Consider the following 16,588-nt stretch of genomic DNA (forward strand, 5'->3'; position numbering starts at 1 on the left):
ACAACCCAACCTGCGGCTCAGCAGCACGCTCCTGCTCATTTCCTCTCCGCTCCTGCTGCTACCTTTCCGGAGGAGCCCCCTTTCTCTCCTTCTGGGGTCCCCGCGGAAAGCTGGAGCTGGAGGAAAGCAGCAGGAGCAGGGCTGATGGTGTAGCTTAAACCTCGTGCGTAGATCTACATGCGTGAAGGTAAAGTGTATGCGACTATATACCCAGTGGAGGTTCCAGGCACCGCCTGCTCTTTACACGGCTAGACGCAGCATGATTCCTAACGGCTTCTGTAAATAGTCTTTGAACGCACTTTCCCATTTTCAGATCTCACTCACCTCCATTGTATCCCTCTAGATCTGTTCCTGCTCTCCCCGGGAATGCGTGTCTCTCTATTAAGAATAGATCAGCCCCCAGAGTAAAATAAGTACTTCCAATACATCTCCACCCAAACTGCTGCCCCAAATACTAATCCATTTCTATAACCTACCTCAAACTTCACCTTTCTGTTAAGATTCGGAAAGATCTTCAGGCTCGTAATTTTTGCAGTCCTTCTCTCTTGCCCTTCTGGGTCCCAGTGGGAGTGAAGCACCAGAAGAGCTGACCATGCTGCAGCTGGGATCAAAGGTAGAAATCTGAAAAATAATAATAAATGGTTCTCAGAAGATTTCCACCCTGATCTATAGAGTGCAGATAAGCATCCAAACTCTGAACCTTTTGAAGTTCATCCATTATGATTATCAGGCATTACACATGGGCCTGATCCAATTCCGATTGAGGTCAAAGGGAAGACCCCCCCCCCCCACTGACTTCAGTGATCATTGAAGCAGGTCTAGTATAAGCATCAGGTCCAGTATAAGCATATGAACATAAGCAAGTCGTTTTTATAGTCACAAGTTTTGGAACACTTTAAGATAAGAGCTAATTAGGGGTAAAGTCTGAATTTTCTGCTATCAACATTAGCTATTGCTGGAGTTGGGCATTACCCATCAGTACTGCAGTACACCATCAAGGTAATGGCAAAAGACATGTTTGTTTGTTTTTTTTCCTCCTCCAAGAAAAAGCCTTACCTGGCAGCATTGGGCTTGGCTTGAGAGGATGGTATTGCATACAAATTTAGTCCCCAAATGTTATATCTGGCACCTTTTGTGATCAATGAAGACAATTAACTGAAAATAGATGTTAAACTGATTTAATTGATGTATATAATGTTAGATTGAGATATTTGCAGAAAAGCAAAATCTGCATGATGTCTCAAAGAAGCCCAGGAGCTAACCCATACTTGGCATAACCTTTGCTGAAATCTGTGAAATAAACCCAGGTATGTATTTGGTCCCAACTGAGGAACAAAATACAAGATGCCAGTAGGCTATACAAAATATTGCCCTGGGGGAATAAAATATGAAAAAAATGATATGGAGGGTGTATGCCTACTGCATACAACTACAAGCAGGACTGTGAATTTCACAATACACACAGGGAGGGAAAAAACAAGCAGGGGAGAAAATTACCAGGCTATCTGGAGGAGACAAAAACAAAAACAAAAAACTGGAGGCTGAAGGAAGGATCAGAGGGTGGTTAGGACACTACCTGGGATGCAAGAGATCTGGTTTCAGTTCCCAGCTATACGATTCTGGACAAGTCATTTAATCTCTCACCTCTATTCCCCATATGTAAAATGGGGATAAGAGTACTTCCCTACCTCTGAAGGGAATTGTCAGGATAAATATAGTAAAGGCTGATGTTATGGTGATGGGAGACATACAGTAAATAAGATAAAGATGACACAGACGTCTATCACCAACCCCCATTCTGTAGCTTTTACCCAGGCAAACCTCTGACCAAAGCTGGGATCAGACACTGGTTGGGTTCACAGTAATCTGAAGGATACAGTTAGACTTTGGATCACTTTGAGTTGTTATCCCAGATCAATTACCATTCTAGTCCATCTAGTAGGGTTTTTTGTCTTTAACTGGCCCGTACTAAGTGTTTCAATGTCCTAAGGGACAATTATGGATAACCTGCTCATTATTATTTATTCACTGAGTTCCCATAAGTATAAGTCAGAATTTAGATATACACTGAACACGGTCTAAGCCTCTGCCTCCCCCAGTTTACAGTATAAGAATAGATCTGACAAGATAAGGGATGGTAAAACAGAGGGACAGCTGGGGCAAATGAGGATAAAAGTTACAAAGGCAAGGTCATAGCCTAGAGACATTATAAATCTTGTTGCATATTCAGAATGAATGAATTATATGGTCAGACTATGCTGAGGAGTTTTTGTGGGGAGACAAGCTGATAGGAAACTGCTGTGAATGGACTAGGGGTTGAGGGGAGGTGAGACAAGGAAGAGAAAGATGAAGAGTGACAGTTATAGGGAAGCAGGTAGCAGCTAGCATTAGTGAGACATGGTGAGATGACTATAAAAACAGGCTGGATGTTGAGAAATGCTTCCTAATGTCCATCACTTAACAGTTGTTTTATATATTTTATATTACAATGCAGCATTTATTGAGGGTGGAGCTCTTGAGGGAAATTTTGGAAAGTGGACTTTGCAACACTAATTACTGCTGTATTTGCACTCTTGTTAGCTGACCCATGTAGGCTGGAGTGTCATCTCTTTCAGCAGCTGCTGCAGTGTGAGCTGAGTCTATGGATGTATGGTCTAGCAAAACATGTGACATATTAGAGACCCCCTAGCCCTACAACCTAAATTTTAAAGACAAAATCCTAGCTCCATTCAAGTCAGTAGGATGGTTTGCCATTGATTACATTCGTGCTAGAACTTCACTCTCAGAAAGGAATCTTTGGCATATGCCCTCTTCTGGGTTAGCAGGAAATCCCAGTGCTCCTGGCTCCTCCACCAAACATAAAAAGTATATAATAAAGTCATCTACATCCCAGAGCCTAAAAAGCAGTAGAACTCAAGATCAAACCCCTTCTATTAGCAACAAAAAGAAAGAAACAAATGTAACTAAAGGAAAGCCAGACACCACCAATACCTTCATAGTTTCAAGGTCTGCAACTCTTTCCTTTACCAAAAACTGGATTGATTTCCTACCGCTGACTATTGTTTTATATCCTGGAGAGGATTCCCAGCCTGCCCTGCTCTTAAAGGGACAGCATAACAAAGACACAATATTTTGGAAAATTGAAAAGAAAGGGTGGGGGAACTACAGCAAACAAAAGAAAAAAATATTTGGAATATAGCCAAAACATTAAACAAATGGGAATACACCAGTTCAACATATAGGTGGAAAGATCAACAGAATGTGAACTTCCTAAGTGAAAATGGAATAAAACGTTATCACATGGAGATAAAACAAACAGAAAATGGAGTATGTGAATCTCTACAAAGTGCGCCCAATCCTACAGCTCTTTCATAGCCATTTAAGTCAATGGGTGAAATCATGGACCTTCTGAAGTCAATAGGCATTTTGTCATTGACTTCAGTGGGGCCAGAATTTCAACCCATGAGTGCTTTGCCTGAATAACAGCAAGATTGGACCCTATATCTGAAAGGAACAGGACAAGGTACAGCAAAATAACAGGTACAGTAAAGGATAATTTCAACAGAAGAAGCAAGGGAGGGGAAAACCTAATTATAGGACCCTCACATATTAACACTATAATAATATAGGTACATGACTCACTATGGACTCAGTCCTGCTTCCACTGAAGCCAATAGGAGTTTTACCACTTGCTGAGGTCTGCTCAGACTTCAGTCTAGTAGAGTGCAAAATGATAAATCTGGTCAATCCTGGTGACCTCTTGCCTATGCCTCAGCCTATGGGAAGCATGGCAAATGCAGAATGGAGAAGGTCCCCATTGCTGGAGCCAGAAGTGAAAGCAATTATAAAGTAGTGTTCTGTATTCCTGGGGAGGGATGAGGGGAGGAGAGAGACAAAAAGCAGCAATACTAAGGAACCCAAACTGATCGGTATTAATGGGTAAGTAAAATACTTGCTTTAAAGCATGTTTCTTGTACTAAAACCACTCTTTGAAACAACTTTGTACAGTAGTTTGCAAGTCTGGGGAAGCTATTTCTTTGGTTATTGAGCTATTTAAGTAAGATTTTAGTATTACTGAATACAAGCTCCATTATCCTATAAAGTCTTTACACTGATAAAGTCCTCCTTGGGCCTAGTCCTCTTTCTCTAAAGTCAAGAGCAAAGCTTCCACTTGCTTTAATGGGAGCAGAATTGGGGTCTCTTATCATCAAGAATGTTCCCAGTTCCTCTAAGTCAGTGGTTTATTTGCATTTATCTGTAGTATCATTACAAGACAAACAGATTTCTGCTTTTCTTGCTAAGGAGCCACTAAGTAAGGCCAACTCTAGCACATTTGTAAAACCAAAAAACCTATTTTTTTCTTTAAAATGTAAGGAATACATTTATATTTCATTCCAGTACAAAAAGCACAGTGTCAGAATTAATGAATAAAGTATTTTTGTGATGTTTTATATTGCATTGCATTGTATTGGCATTTATACAGTGATTTTCACAGGCTTCATGTCAAAACCCTTTACAGGGCAATAAATCATATACCTTTCCTGATGAAATTGTATGCAGGCAATTGGGCATCTATCCTGCCCACATGCAAGCTATAGGGCATAACTGTGTAGGATCCTGCAACAGTATTTTCCAGAAATGGATACAGGTCTTCCCCACTGAATACCCTACAGAATATAAAAAGCGACAAAGAGTACTGTGGCACCTTATAGACTAACAGAAGTATTGAAGCATGAGCTTTCGTGGGTGAATACCCAGTTAATCAGACGCAGCATCTGATGAAGTGGGTATTTACTCACGAAAACTTATGCTCCAATACTTCTATTAGTCTATAAGGTGCCACAGGACTCTTTGTCACTTTTTACAGATCCAGACAAACACCGCTACCCCTCTGATCAGAATATAATGTCTTTAGCACCCACTTGAATGGGCACAGGAAACAGGTTCACAAGACTTAACATTTTATGGAAAAGATTCTGTGTCTTATGGTGTCTGTGTTATCCACTAATCCAAGTCTTATTGTGGATTGTGCACTGATAGCTTTCTGGCCACCGGCAAAATTGTACAAAATGTCTGTCTACACTGACAACAAAAGATTCTTAAACTGTTTTTCCCCCATGAAAAATAATAATGGTTCCTTACTAGATTAAACCCAACAATTATAGATCTAAATTATTAGTATTTAAAATATAACCGCAAATGTAGATTTTGAAATGAAGCAAGGCATCGCTGTACTTCTGTGGTTTGTTTCTCCTTTGCAGTTTACTCCTATGCTTAAAAGAAGTGCCAGACGATTGACTATATGACTCAACAGATTGTTTTCCTGTAATCTTCCTATGATTCTTCAATTCCTACAGTATTCCCAAAGCAACTTTTGGGTAATAAAGAGTAGGGCTCATAAGTTATAGTAAAATAATTGTTAATAAATATTATCTATGTTTATAATTCATGTTTCATCCTGGAGGATCACAAAGTGCTTTACTTACAAAATAATCTGGGGTGAAATTCTGGCCCCACTGAAGTCAATGGAAGTTTTGCTCAGATTTCACCCCGAAATACTATACACTGAGATTACACCACCCACCACTGAAATGCAGCCACCTCTAGGATGCAACACAGCAATGACTTAAGAGAACATGACAACACTTTACAATAATTTAATAGAATTAGAAACCATTTAAAAACTACATTTCTACCTAGGCTAGGTCAGAAAACATTTTAAAAACCAGTACTAACATTCCTTACCCCTATTCACACTGGTTGATGGTTAAAATGCATTGGAAACTAGGTTAGCAGGAACTTAAGTTTATTGGCCAGTTAAGCTGTTAGAGCGGTTTCTAGCTTGTAACAAAGACACACACACATTTTGCTCTCCAGAAGACTTTACTTTTGTCCTTTCTTGGTTTTGATATACTCAAAAGTCATTCCGTTGAAAATACTGTGTTTGCTCTTTGTGTACGTAAAAACATAGCACTGAGCATCACTAACTTTCATTGACTTCAGTGGAAATTGAGAGCACTCAGCACCACTCAGGAGGCAATCAGCACCTTGCAGGATCTGGCCATTAGGTAGGCAGCATAACCATACTAGTATAGCTTTTCCTTTCTTTTAGTACCAGCTCACACTTAATTCATAAGAGGTCAAATTCATGACCCAAGATCCACTGTTATAGTCTGATGATAACATAGCATAATTTGAACTCTTGATCCCTTGCCTGTATGAGAGTCATTTAGTAGTTTCAGGAAGAATCTGTAAATAATACACATACACAGACTTTATTGAGATGGATGACATTGATAATTAAGATAGTCTTTTCAGTAGTGGACACCCTCAGCAGGTCAATAGTTAAAGTGGAATTTTAAGAGTAACCCGTGCATTAGAGCTTGTCAATTCTATTCTTTCTGGCAGTAATACATTCTGGAGATTAAATTAGACCACATTTGTTACAATGGAAATGGATTTATGTTAGCATTCAGGATTATGTTCCCAGTCAATTTTTATTATGTTTTTGTTCATATTTATTCTTGAGGTCTCACTTCATCATTTCCATCATTTTTGATCAATTCAGTTTGAACTGGAAAACCACTTGTTTTTAATTTTTAAAAATTACTATTTATTCTCCTTTAAAACTTCATGCGTTATGATCTCTAAAGTACAAAAGAAGAGAGAAACAAGAGAAGTAAGAATAATTTACTATATAATCCATCTATGGTATTTCTAATGCACTTACTACCATGGTATCAAAGTACTGGATTTTTAATAAAATGTAATCTTTGATCTTTAAATTGGACTCTTTATAGTATTTTTAATTAAACTTTTTCATCAGTGCCAGCAGTACCTAACATGAGAACAATGCTACATAAAACACAAAAGCCTATGAGCACAGAGAGTAGAAAATGGTGGCCAGTTACAGCATTTTTGTGATAACATTACAAATGGTCCAATCCTTGCTGAATCAAAATTTCCAACTATTTTGGTGGAAGTTTTTCCTGAGTAAGAATTGCAAGATTAGGCACAACATAATAAAGTAATAAATCTACTAAAATTAAATGAATAAAACAAGCTAGAGTATATGTTAGAGGCAAATTTAAGGTATTCACTTGCATAAATTATTCAGAAAAGCTCACACCTCCAGGCATGCATTCTAGGGCAGGATTAGGCCCTACAGTACATGGGAAATTTTTTATCACTTTGTAGGCTTTAAACAAAAGAGCTTTGTTTAGGACTCATTTCTATACCAATATTTCAGACATTTTCCATCATCTTTTATTTTCTGCTTGAAAAGTTACACCACAAACTCATATAACATTCATTACTGTTAAAACACACAGACATTAAATAATCTTTACACAGCAATTGAACCCATGGTTGATTTAGCAAAATGATTATTTTTTAAAATAAAATAAAAGGGAATAATTAATTGTATCTTCTTTAGAGTATTGTCACTATTTCTACTTTCAGATCTATTGAGGCTAATATGGAGACACATTCTGAAGTCTGTTCTTCCACTGATGCATGGAAAATATACATGGGTAACTCTCCATTAATGCTAATGGAAGTTAAGTGTGTCATTCACCAGTATGAGAATCACTTTCTTTGACCTGATATTCTGCTAGTTATATTCAGCAGTAGAGCCAAATACTGCCATCAGTGTTGAACCAGATCTACATCATCAGACGTAGGTGATCAAGAAGAAACAAGCACAATCCTGGAATTGTGGAATCCCAAAAGATAAGACTAAATTCTGCCACCCTTAATCACACTGACCACCAACCTATTCCACAAGGCCCACTGTTTTCAGTGGGACTCCTCATGAAGTATGGTACAATTCAAGGGTCGTATTATGATACCCTTATACTGAGTGGTGTCTTCTCCACCAGGAACCCCACTAACATCTATTCTATTCTTTATAGCTTCTCATATTGCACTCATCACCACAGCATGAATGACTTCCAGTAATGCATTAAGCATCATGACTAACAGCTGTCATGTGTGATTGGTTCTCTTTCTCATCCTCTTCCCAGGTGGAGAACTGTGTGGACAGAATAGCATTTTGGTTTGGTAGGATTTTTGTTTGTTTACTTTGATTTTGATGTGACCCAGTGAATGTACCATTTGATGTGAGTAAGGGTATCACAGTCTGGTCCCTTTGCGTAAAGACAGCGGAACCAAACTTATAGCGGAATACAGCTCTGGGGACAGGCTCCTTGAAACTGGTCTCTCTAAAGAAATGGACAGTAGATGTCAGTTTATTCACACCAGTGTGAGATTAGAATCAGATCTTCTATTTCAAAATCCAGACAGATTAAAAAAGCTTTAAGATTTGATTAAGCTTTGAATAAATCTGTTATTAAGAGTTATAAAAAGTTATGGCTGCATCAAAAGCAGAAAGTGAGTAAATGACATAACAAATGCTAGGTTGCAGGGAGAACAGCAGATGGCAACATTATTTTCATTAAAAAAATGTAAATAATCAGAATGTTAAATAGTTATTTTTAAATATACCTTATGTATTCCTGGCTGATGATCCAAGTACATGTGTGGCTTCCCTTAGACTGATCAGTTTTCAGTGTTGTCCATTGTCAGTGGATCAAACAAACATTCTTCTCTTTCAGACATTTTGCTGACTCTGCAGTTTGGAGCCAATTTAGAAACTCAATAAGTTCCTTAGACAGTGTTACCACAGCAATGTTCCATTTTTATTTCAGTTTTGAGCAAGTGCAGATCTCCATCAATGGAAAGCACCTGGATCAAGCTATCATCAGTATCAGTGACTTCCTGAATCAGCATTTCAGAAGGATAAAGGATAACCAAACCGGCCCTAAGATTCCAGTGGATGGGCTGGAGAACAAAGATCGTTGTTTTTCTCTCTTGCACTTCCAGAGATAGCTCAGGTTTAATCTTTCAGTTTTAATTCTTCAGAAAAGCCTATTTCACTGCAACCTTTATCACTGAGAGCTCTTTCATCAAAAGCAAAACCACACGCACAAAAACTACATGATGGAGTAATGAGGTATATCAGTATGAGTCTAGGACATCACTGCCACAGATGGATTACAATGATACAATCCAAAATTTCAAATTTATGTGCTTAAAGCAAGGTGGGGAGATCTTCAAAGCACAAATGGCTTTTAGGTGGGTTTTACTGTAAATGCTGATACACAAATAATTCCTGGAGCTAAAGAACGATCCAGAGAGAAAACTTAAGGCCTCCCTACTATTATGACAATTTCATTATATATATCACTGATGTGTGAGAAGACACTGGAGCTAAATCTTGTCTGCCAAAGATGTTTATTAACTGTATAATCTCCTAAAAGATAATATAGATATCTGGGGCATCTTCCCAATAATCACTTCCTGTATTCTCCTTTGAGAATTTCTTGTAGAGTTGCAGATGTGCATGCACTTTTGGTGCCAAGTTGATATCTGCCAGTAAAGCAATGACAGACGGTGGAAATAACCAGAATTATGCAACTGATGATCTACAAATTGTGCCTTTCTGTTCAACTCAGTTCATTTTCTTCCCTCATATTCCAATCCTGTTTATCTGTTTTGACCTCCTATTGTGTTCTGTTACTTAAATTGTAAGCTGCCTGGGGCAAGGACTATGTTTTTACATTTGTACAGTGCCTAATACAATGGGGCCTGATCCATGATTGGGGTTCCTATGTTGCACTGTAATTAAAAATCATGCTAAATAATATATACATATGCCTGGAACAAAATATAATTAAGGTCAACAATGATCATTTCACACTATATTGGTTAATAAAGGATCTTGTGTGTTCTATCTTCCTGTGGGGCTGCATTTTCATACTTAACAATAACACATACAAGGCCTGACCATGCAGTGCTCTCACAGGCAAAATTTCAATTAGATAGGCAAAATCCTCTGTTGTCTTCAGTGGAAGTTTTGCTTGCATTAAAACGACAAGTCTGGGCCCATCATGTATAACCATGCTGCTCGTTGTCTGTGAGAGCAAAGAAAGCAGGGATTTCCTTTTAACAAGGTACTGAACCTTCTTATGTGAAGTTTAGCAGCTGCTGCTTGTTCATATTATGGAACTGGCTAAAACTGAGAAGTCAGATTTTTGCCCAATGTGTGGTAACAGACATGAGAGTCTGCTACTTATCCAAATTCCTTCGGGTGAGGGCAACTTGGCATCCTTCAACTTTTAGGAGATCATCCATTTCCCCCTCCTCTGCAGTTTCTTGAAGCTGTGAATGTGCTTTTCTGGAGAAGAAATCCTAAAAAGGAGCCTGCTAATATAGGCCAGCTGCAGCTGTGAATCTGATGAAAGATTTGCTGAAAAGCACAGCAAAAGGCAAAATGAGTCCCCATATCAGCCCGATCCTCTGCTCCTTTTAAATCTGTGCAGCTAGATCTTCTGCAGTGGGTTTGCTTTTCACACTTTGAGGCAGTGTCTGTTTTTGAAGATGTGGGCGCCGATTCAGGAAACACTATTAAAGACCATAGTTGCTCTTTAATTTTCTGCTGCAATACTGAGTGCAGGAAAAGTGGGGAGCATTGGGAACTTGGCTGGTGTTATCTTCATACTAGGCTTCAGATATACTCTTCTCATTACTAGACTCGGACCACGACTGAGCAGTGATTTGCACTTGAACACACACGAGCCAATCCACTGTACCTTCATCATCCTTTGAATGCCTTTTGTTTCCCGAGACAGACACTACTCACAAAATATGATCACTAAAACAGCAGGTGTTACCAGGAGAGATGAAAACAGGATCCTTGTAATAAGGGCAGAAGAGAAGATCTCCACTGGCTGGTCTCACCAAACAGAATGTTTTAGAGGACGGGCTCATCTCTCTGGGGTGGCTTGGACCGAACAGCCAGAGTCTGGAAAATATAGTTGTCTGTTTGAAGCTCAGAAAAAGCAATGGTGGGAAGAGAGGCCAGGACATGACATCTGATTTCTGAGTTGTAAATCATTGTGGCCACACTAAATTGTTTTACTGATTTAAAGTCTGTTCCTGAAATCACTGGAGAGAACAGAAACACTCACTGACTTCAGTGGGTACAGAATTGGGCCCTTAGATTTTTTTTTTTTTAGTGATTTTAAAATGGACAGTTCACTCAGGATCAACTTGAGTAAGCTGAAATATCTAGTATCAGGTTTAAACAGTTCTACATGCACGGCAGTTTGAGAAGACGTAGTGCTTTGTACGTGCTTATTTTCATATCAATATTTATATTGTTCTTCATTCACTGCTTCCTACCCACCATTGTTCCTTCCCCACTGGGATCAATTTATAGGCCAAAATAACACAAGATTTTTTTTTTATTTTTGGCGACATCTAGGAAATTGAATAGAGTAAGAAGGCTAGGTTTCTCATGGGAGGAAGGGGTTAAGGCCATAGGCTTGGCATCAGGAGAAAATTCTATTCTTGGCTTTACCACACAATACTGTATGAGCTTGTAGAGCAAGATAGAGACCAGAAGTAGAGACTGAAGCCAATAAATTCCTCCTTTGTAACTTTTCCTCCTCCACTATGCATGAGAGCAAGATTTTCCAGAATTCTAGTGTATGGCAGAGAGTGGGGAAATGCGACTCGACCAAAAGACAGAACAAACAGAGAACAAAATATGTGGAAAATGTCAATTAAAAGGTTTTCTTGGGAGCCTGTAATGTATTAAAATAGAATTTCTGCTCACACAACAAAGAGAGAGGGCCAAATTCACCTCTGGTGTAAGCAAGCACAACTCCACTGATTGCACCAGAGTTGCATATGGGCTGAATTTGGCATAGGGTAGCTCAGCTTTCTGCGTTGGGCACCCTTTCAGAGAGAGAGAGAGGGAGAGAGAAGAAAAGACTCAGGTCAAGATTTTTAATAATATGAGCCTAAAGTTAGGTTCCTAAATAAGTAACCTAATTTTTAAAGAGTGCTGAGCACCCAACAGCTTCTATTAAAATCAAACTGAACTGCTAAATGCTCAGATATTTGAAAACCAGACCACTGACTTGGCTTTAAGCTCCAATTTTTTTGAGAATCATGATCCCAAGAATGTAGCTAAGGGTATATCCCGGTAATAGAGTCTAGGCATTTGTTAAACATTTGCAGGCATGAATCTACACTCATCTGTGAATGCTGAGGACAAAATTATTTAAATGACACATTGCAGGTTCCAAGATCTGAGGAAAGAAAAAGAAAAGTGACTATAACACAACAGTTCATCAAAACAGACTGCAATCCCCTAGTCGGTCATGTGTCATTAAATTAACATTTGCTACTATTATTGGATTACATAACACATTTCATCTCATGCTCTCCAAACATTTCACAAATGTGAGTACTATTATCTCATCCCACAGACAGAAACTAAGGCACATGGAGGCTAAGTAATTTACCCAAGTCAAAAAGCACAACAGAAGCAGAAACAGAATCAAAGTGTCGGAGGAGGAGGGTGTGAGGATGAGGATGGAATGGTCATGCAGAGAACTGCCATACTGAAGGAGGCATCCACTGCTGAATCCTGCACTCAGCATAGTGCACTGCAAGGGTGTCCACAGAACTCCATGTGTCTGCCCTACATATGTCCATAAGTGGCACATCGTGTGGTCAAGGCTTGAGCTCTCCCCTCTGTGTGTGTGGGGGTAAGGGGTAAGCCTGATAGTTGGTAGCAGAGTTTAATGCAACCCAAAATCCACTTGGCAATTCTTTGGGTCGAGATAGCTTGTCCTCTGAGTCTTTCTGCTACCAAAACAAACCATCTAGGGGACTTCCTGATAGGTTTTATTTTTCTACAAGAAGAAGGTGAGGGCTTGCTGGACATCTAGGGAATTGAGTCAATGTTCCTCAGAGGATGCATGAGGCTTTGGGAAGTATGTATGTCACTGCATTGACTGATGTGAAACTGGAAGACGACCTTTGATAAAAAAAATTGAGGTGTAGATGCAGGAAGATTCTGACCTTCTAAAAAAAATGTGAAAGGTGGATCTGCCATCAGAGCGCCAAGCTTGCCAACCCAACTGATGGAACTGATAACAACGAAGACAACTTTCATGGAAAGGAGGAACATGGAATACAATGCTACAGCTCAAAGGGTGCTTTCATTAGCATGGAAAGAACTAGATTCAGGTTCCATTGGGGCATGATTGTTTTGACAGGTGAGAAGGTTTTGGTGGACGTTCCAAAAGCTAGCGGTTAATGGGTGTGTAAATAGGAACCAATCTTCCACTGGAGAGTGGAATGCACTAATCACCACCAGATGAGTTGAGGGCAAGAGCTGATGATTTCAAGGACCGAACATAATCCAGGATGAAGGGGATTCCCGCTGACTCAAGTAAAACTCCTTTTTGTTGGACCCAATATGAGAAACATTTCCATTTGGCTTGGTAACATTGCCTAGTGGAGTCCTTCCCACTGCTAGAAAGGATGTCTTGTACAGCTGGAGAGCATGTGCATTCTAAAGCAAATGTCCATCCAAATACCACGCTCTGAAGTGGAACGCATGTGGGTTGGGATGCTTGATCTCGCCATCATACTGGGTCAGCAGGTCTGGGAAATCATGGAGGTAAATCAGTGGGCAGTCTGACATGTGGAGAAGACTAGGAACCCAGAATTGCCTGGGCCAGCAGCAGGTGATCAGAATGACTGTCGCTTTGCCTCGTCAGATCTCATACAGTACCTGCAGGAGCAGCAGAGGAGGGAAGGCGTAAATGAGTGAGTTTGACCAGGAGAGTAGGAGAGCATTGCCCTGAGTGTGGTGGGTGAGGCCTCCCCTGGAGCAGTATGTGATTCATTTGCTGTTTGTTTGTGAAGCAAATAGATAACTGGTTGGGTCCCCCATCGGGTGAAGATGTCATGTAACTGAATTGTGAAGTTCCCACTCATGGTCAATCGCAAAATGTCTGCTGAGTCCACGAGTACATTATGTGTCCCTGGAAGACAGGCTGCGGACAAGAAGATGTGATGATTGATGCACCAATTCCAGAGATTGGCTGCTTCTGTGCATAGAGCAGTTAATCTCGTTCCCCTGTTTGTTGATACAGAAAACAGTGGTGGTGTTGTCTGACATGATAAGAACGTGATGGGAATGAATGTACAGAAGAAAGGATAGGCATGCCTTCCTTATGGCTTAGAATTCCAGGATATTTATGGGTATCCTGGATTCTCAGGGAAACCACATATCATATGATCATCCATGTGGGCCCACCAGGGATACATTGGTGATGATCATCTTGCCCTGAAAGGAGGGAAGGACTGACATGTCAAAGATCGAGGATTTGTCTCCATCTGCCTTTCTTCCTGGGTATCAGGAAGTAAGTTGAGTAAAACCCTATTCCTTGGTATTCTGGGGGAACACATTCTACTGATCCTCATAATAAGGAGCTTGTTTCTTGGGTGAGGATGCTGTCATAAGAGTGGTCCCTGAAGGACAGGAAGAGGGGTTTTGGAGGAGGTAGCATGGCAAACTCAATTGTAAGCCATGGTGGATAATGTTCAACATCCATTTGTCTATTGTTATCGCACTCCAAGGGTGGGGAAAGAGTGCTAAATGACCCCAAAAAGGGATAGGGTGGTCATGAGGTGGTAGGCATAGTGGTTGGTGGCTCTCAGGTTTGCCTCAGAAATACCCCTTAGGTGGAGGTTGCGTCTGCTACATCAAAGCCTGCGAAAGCAACCCCAGAAGGCAAGGTCTGTGAGTCTTTTGGCATTTCCTCAGGGGTTCAGATGGTCTCTGACAGTAGAAATGGGGCAACCTGTAGTGTTGGGTGAATAGCAGGTGTTGGAATTTGCTCTCAACAGCAGTAGTGTAGATGCCCAGTAAACCAAGGGTGGCTCTAGAGTCCATGAGGGTATGCAATTCATCTGTCTTTTGGTTTAAAAGATTAGATTAATAAAAAATTAATCTTCAATGGTATTCTGCACCTCCCTCAGGAAACCAGAATGGAGCCAAGACTCCCTATGTATAACTATGGTTATCGCCATGGCCCTGGAAGAGGTAGCTGCTGCATCCATGATCAATTAGAGGGCTATCCTTGCTATCAACTTTAAGTGCCTGAAAACAAGCCTGATCTTGTTGAGGCAGGCTACTGGTAAAGTCCTCAAACTTACTGTAATTCAGGAAATCGTATTTGGCTAATAAAACCGGTAGTTTGTGTTTCTGTATTGAAAGCTAGATCAGGAAAATACCTTGCGTCCCAAAAGGTCCAAGTATTAGCCCTCTTTATAGGCTGGTGTCGACCAAGGGTGCTGGTATTTGGCTTCTTCAGTTGCTACCTGGACAACCAAGGAACTTGAAAGAGAGTGTAAAACCAGGAACCCCTGGGTGGGATATCGTAACATTTTGGGCCCTTTTGAGGGTAGCTGTGTATGTGGGAGGAGTGTGCCATACTTGTTCTGGCAGGCTCCAGGATCGTGTTGTTAACTGGCAGTGCCATTCTGGCCAGTGCCAAGGTATGGAGGATATCCAGCAGCTTATCTTCTCTCAAAGTGTTTGAACAAAAGAGCCGAGGCTATGGTGTCTTATAGAGAAGCACCTTTTTCCTTGTTGACCCATAACAGAACTAGAATCACGCTTGTTCACCAGCACTGTACACATTTTATGCACCTAAATTTATAAAATGACAAATCTGGAACTCCCATTGGTGTTAGAGAACTTTCCATTCACTTCAATAGGAGCTGGACTGGGGCAACAGATATCGGCTTAAATATTTGTGTTCTAATAAATAAATTATAACCTTTCCTGCCATTTTGAAATCAAAGACAGCCATGTATATCCTCATTTATGCATGCCCTCAACATGGGCACTGCATGTGACTTTCCTATCTGTTCAGTATGCTAATAATTAAGAGCAAGATTGTGCAAACTTGCTTATCTATTCCTAAGACAACTTTGTGAAACTGATCTGTCATCTGTCCTTGCTTATAAAAAAGTATTGTTATACTACTTACTCAGTGAATCAATACAATATTCTGCTTTAAACTATGCTCTAAATAATCTGTGTTGAGTTAACTGAGCGATACATTCAGGAAGGCCCCATAGCCCAATCTCAAACCTTTTAGGACAGTAAAGACAGAAAACTAAATGCAGAAAATATCCTACAATTGTCTTCTCCAAAATATCTATAACTTATGTGAATGCTATATAAGTAGATTGTTTTAAAGATTAGATTGATAGGAAATCATATATTGAATATTATGAACTCTTATGAAAGAGGCCCCTTTCCTATACTACAGTCCACTAACAATTGCAACATCAGTAATATATGAACATACTATTATGCACTGACCAAGATTTTAATAAATGATTAGTGATTTTGAGATTCCTTCAAAGGGCCTAATTTTTAGCAAGTCTGGAACATTGCTTGTATTTGTAGAACATTGCATGCTATTGTTAGAAAAATGCTCCATATCATAACTAGCTGGAATATTATGTAGAGCTCACCTCAAGTCTTTAATCTGTAGCAATAAGTATGATGCATACCTGATATATAATAGCAATTATTTCCCAATAAAATATAATTACAATAAAAATAAAGGGAGCCTCTGAATGTGACTAAACTGTGATTCCATGTGAGGGATTATTCAAAGATTTATTTATTTTATACATTATATAA

At 39.8% G+C, this 16,588-nt stretch overlaps 1 long non-coding RNA gene across 1 annotated transcript in view; it reads right to left on the minus strand.

The window, feature by feature from the left end:
* LOC127057308 (uncharacterized) overlaps positions 1–16,588 on the minus strand; it is a 32,865-nt gene continuing 16,277 nt past the window's right edge. Inside the window, exons 2-3 of the long non-coding RNA XR_007776056.1 lie at positions 477–621; positions 1–378 (exon numbers count right to left, since the gene is read on the minus strand). This is a non-coding gene — a long non-coding RNA (uncharacterized LOC127057308). The remainder of the gene's footprint in view (positions 379–476; positions 622–16,588) is intronic.

This window comes from Gopherus flavomarginatus, chromosome 8, assembly GCF_025201925.1.
Source record: "Gopherus flavomarginatus isolate rGopFla2 chromosome 8, rGopFla2.mat.asm, whole genome shotgun sequence".
Classification (NCBI taxonomy): domain Eukaryota; kingdom Metazoa; phylum Chordata; order Testudines; family Testudinidae; genus Gopherus; species Gopherus flavomarginatus.